Source organism: Molossus molossus, unplaced genomic scaffold (genome assembly GCF_014108415.1).
Source record: "Molossus molossus isolate mMolMol1 unplaced genomic scaffold, mMolMol1.p scaffold_m16_p_19, whole genome shotgun sequence".
Taxonomy (NCBI): Eukaryota; Metazoa; Chordata; class Mammalia; order Chiroptera; family Molossidae; genus Molossus; species Molossus molossus.
Window position 1 is genome coordinate 18,570,810 of NW_023425354.1, and position 4,857 is coordinate 18,575,666.

A 4,857-nucleotide genomic window follows, 5' to 3' on the forward strand; every position below is an offset into this window, starting at 1 on the left:
TAAGGGCTAAGTGAAAGTCTGGAAGCTTTGTTCTAACAACTGCTGTTTAACAGTAAATTGGTTTTTTAATAAGGAATCAGGTCTTAACAGTTACATCTACAAGAGCCCTATTTCCTCACTGAAAGGTCCAGATTCTCGTGTGCGAAGGAAATACAAAGGACGGGAGACTCTAAAAGGGAAAAGAAAACTACCACACACCCATCTTGGAAACAATTGTTCGGCTTTGTGACGAGATTTTTCGGAGCCTTCCCTAGAGTATCTGGTCAAACCGCAGGAAAGGGAAGTCTCTGGTCGCTTAAGAGCCGGCCAGGGCGAGACGCGAGGCGTTGGGGGTCCGCCTTTACCCAGGCCGGTGCCACCCCTCGGGCGGACCCCCACCTTCTCCTCCTGTCCTCCCCGCACTAGGGTGCTCGCTCGCTCCCAGCTCGGCCCCAGAAGCAGGTGCCCTGAGCCTGGAAGACAGAAGTGGGGCACCCGGGCTCCCCACAGGGGCCCCCTTCGGCTTGGGTGCCCCGACGACCGTTCTCCCGTAGGCCAGTTCCAAAGCAAAAGGGGTCGGAGCGGGCGAAAACCGCCATAACCGCCAACACCCCTCTCTGGCGGCTGCGGGGTAGGTCCCGGCCCAGCTTTTCACACTCACCTGCCTCCCCCGGCAGCCCCCGCGCCAGCCCCCGCGGCCCCGCCGCCGCCCGCTCCGGTTCCCGGCCGCAGCGCCATCTTGCTCCGGGCCTGCTGCTGTCGCCGCTGCCACTGCCACTGCCGCCACTGCCGCCGCCGCCGCCGCCACCTTACAAGCAGCTGTCAGCTGAAGGCAGCCACTTCCGGGGCAAACGCCAGACCCCCCCACCTCGCGGTAGACAGGCCGACGAGGCGGGGCCACGAACCCACGTGACCCCCGAGCCCGGAGAGGGGCGGTGCGTTCTCATCACGTGACCCGGCCGCCCCTTTGGGGTCCTCCAGGTGCAATTCTAGTTCTGTGGCTGACTGGGGCGGTCCACCCTCAGCTCCCGGGGAGCTGATTCATTCTCCGCGAGGCTGTTTGGAGAGCCGTTGGCGGCAGAGCTGCAACGCGTCGTCGGTCCTCTTTGAAAAATCCTAATTTTGGTCAGTGGAAAGAGCAGATTGAGTCCTGTTTTTCAAACTGGATGGTGGGTACACGGATATTCTTGCATTGTTACTCTTTGCACATAAAGACTTGATGGGTCCTGAATGCCCCTTGAATAGCTTTGCAGCGCCAGTTAATGATCAACGCTCTCCACTTTTCCCTGGAACTCGGCAGCTTTCTTTTGGTACCCACCCCCAAAGATGAATGTATTTAAAATTTATTCCAGTAAAACAATAAATCCCAATCCACATATAAAACCTCCAGACCGCATGACTCTTGTGTTTCGTTCTGCCTTCGTGCCATCCAGTAATCTGCTTTTCCTGCACAGGTATGCCTCGGAGATGCTGCGGTTGGTTCCAGACCACTGCAATAGAGTATCGCAGTAAAATGAGTCCTAGTCTTTTTGCAGATGCAGGGTGTTGCCTTCAGTTTATTTCAGCAAAACAAAAAACAACTGTGAAGGACAATAAAATCGGGTATGTCTCTAGTTGCAGGCAAGGGCAAAACTGGTGTTTGGAAAGCAGTTCATAAACTACTATGAATCCATCTTACCATATCTAAAAGATATTTTTTCTTTATTGTTTTGAGAGAGGAAGGGAGAGGAAGAGATAGAAACATCCATGAGAGAAAACATTGATTGGCTGCCTCCTGCATGCCCCTCACTGGGGATTTGACCCACAACCTGGGCTTGTGTCCTGACTGGGAATTGAACCTCCCGGTGCACGGGTTCATGCTCAACCACTGGGCCACTGGCTGTGTCTTACCATATTTTTACTGTGGTTTTTGCTAATCAAACTACTATAAAATAAAAGTCAAATATAAATTTTTTCAAGTAGAGCTTGCTTACCAGCAGGTAATGGATTAATTAATTAGCTTTATCTTCCATTCTTGACCTAAGACTTTTACAGCAACATAATTTGTAGTAAATTACTGTTTATTGAGCACAAACCACTGGTCAGGAACTTCACTCTATTTTTTCAAATCCTCAGTGTCCCTGAGTTAGTATATTGGCATTTTACAGATGAGAAAACCATCTGTAAAAGAAGCTGTAATTTGCTTAGGTCATACAGCTGCAAAGCAGCAAGACCAGGATTCAAAACCTGGTGTTGAACTTCAAAGTCCTTGCTCATTTCATTAGACCCAACTATTCAATTTTCATGCCTTTTTTCCAAAATTGCTAATTTTATTCCTCTTCTTTAGGTGAAACTGATTTGTGTAGCAGATTACTTCCAACTGATATAAAGCTGTTAAATTCAGTATTAATCCATTGACAAACCAAGGTGATTAGATTAATGTAGCTAAGCATTTTTATTTATGGATGGGTGGTTACACAGGAGAAAATAGTAAAAAAGAGGAAGTCAAATGAAGGGGTATATCAAGGATCACAAAAGATGTGATATCTGCCTGAATACTTTGTTCTCTTTTACCAATTGATTCTTATATCTGCAAGACACAACTCAGGATGTCAGCCTCCCCTATTTTCAGTGTGGGTTAGATGCTCTCCTGTGATGCTTCAGCATCGTCGTGGCCTTATGTCTAATATAGCGTTTGCTACACTTTATCCTTAACCACTACACCAGAAGGGCAGGGACTGTTATTAAGACTTGTATTCTGGACCAAAAATATTTAAGAAATATGTTTTTTTACATGTTGGCACAGTGCTAGGTACTTCTAACTTTAAGACATAGTTGGTATTACCCCCAATTTCATAAATGAAAAAAAACCAAAGCTCTGAGAAATTAAAGAACTTATTCATACAGCTGGCAAATGCGTGGCAGCAGTACACTACCTTCAGAATAGAGTCAAGGATCTTTTCGTCAGAACAAACAAAAAGATCACATACTTGTATATTTTGCTCCTTGTAGTAACAGACCTCCATTTTCATAAAATCTAAAGATGAACAATTTTTGTCCCATCTAAAATATTCCAGTTGGAAGCCTACCTATCTTGGCTCCAGAAAAGGCTAAGAATAAAGGAAATACATGTTCAATTCAAATGCTGCTAAGAAAACATTATCTTACAGTATTGTAGTAGTGTTGACAATAATAACTAACATTCATTCAGGTGTTATTCTAAGTACCTGACATGTATGAAGTTGATTTTCTTTTAACATAAATTAACCCATTTATTATAGGCTAGTGATGTTTCAAATTGTGGAGCTTCTGCTGGTCTTTGAGTTCCTTCAGTCTTCAGATGGCAGGCTTTACTATGACAGCAGAAGTGGTGGTGTAGATCCAGGCACCACCAGCTACTGTCTTCATGCAGGAACCACAGTACCAGATCCCACATCTCGTCTCTTCATCTTGGTTTTGCCATAGAAGGAGGAAGGGTACTTGGCCTGATGGCCAATTTCAATTTTCTTAACCATTTTCCTGAGGGAGGCACCATAATGGGTCCCGTTTTAACCGATGATTCTGACCTCCTTGGTGCGTTTAGCCATGTCACTGCAAACTAGGTAGGAACCCAATGATGACTGAAGTTGATTTTTTATTCCACTGTACAAAACTATCAGCAGGGAAAAGTCTGCTAATGGTGAATAGTCTTCATCACTGTATACTCATAATCCTTTACCTTTGGCTGAGACCTGCTTACTAAATGGATGAAGGGCCATAAAGCCTCAGGAAAGATACACTGTAAGAGAATGCAGCCGTAGGTATATCAAGTAACAGGAACATTCTTATCAGGATAAAACTCTATCAGTGTTCAAGCAAAGTAATCTTGAATGGAAAGAACATGGTTAAATGATGAAAAATGAAGTAAGAAAGGGAGAGGCAGAGGGAAAGAGGGTGGGGGAGGTAGGAGAGGGTAAAAGGGTGATAAATGGTGATAGAAGGAGACTTGACTTGGGGCGGTGAATACAATACAATAAACAGATGATGTATTATAGAATTGTACACCTGAAACCTATATAATTTTATTAACCAGTGTCACTCCAATAAATTCAGTAAAAAAATAAAAAATACATATTTTAAAAAAGGGAGAGGCTGACCATAGTTTGTAATTGCAACATTATAACAGGTAAAGTATGAGCTATCTTACCAAAGAAGTATAAGGATATTTAACAGACCAAAGAATTTAAATCCTAGAGAACCTGAATAACCAGCCACAGAAGGGGAATCTCTTTGTTAGGGCTTACACCACAAAAAGCCATCAAGAAAGTAAGAAATAGTAAAATAAAGAAAGAGCAGTAGGTTTCTTCTTGGTAGACAGCCTGTGTCCATTCAAAAACGATACAGGCCCTGGCTGGTTTCACTCAGTGGTTAGAGCCTCGGCCTGCGGACCAGAGAGTCCCAGTTTCAGTTCCCGCTAAGGGCACGTACCTTGGTTGCAGTTTGTCCCCGGCCCCGGTTGGGGTTGTGTGGGTGGCAACCACTCGATATGTCTCTCTCACAAGGATGTTTCTCTCTCTCTCTTCCTCCCTCCCACTCTGTCTGAGGATAAATGCAAAAATGTCCTCGGGTAAGGATTAAAAAACAAAAAACAAAACCAAAAAAATGAAACAGATCGGGGAAAGGGGGAGGGACATTCAATCTCAAGGCTTTACTTGGAAAATTTGGTTCCAAATGTATCTCTGCAACATACAACATATCTTCCTTCACACTTGAAGGGGAAAATCCTTAAGAGTTCACCACATTTGGGTATTATTATTTTTAGCATAAGCTTTTGTTCTTCTGTAAGAAGTATCTCTCTGGATCCAAACCACAAAAATATCAGTGAATGTTACTTTCATCATGTAATCATTGAAAAGTCAC

At 44.3% G+C, this 4,857-nt stretch overlaps 1 pseudogene; it reads right to left on the minus strand.

The window, feature by feature from the left end:
- Nucleotides 1-3,240: 3,240 nt before the first annotated feature.
- On the minus strand, nucleotides 3,241-3,642 carry LOC118634065 (annotated as a pseudogene).
- Nucleotides 3,643-4,857: the final 1,215 nt, after the last annotated feature.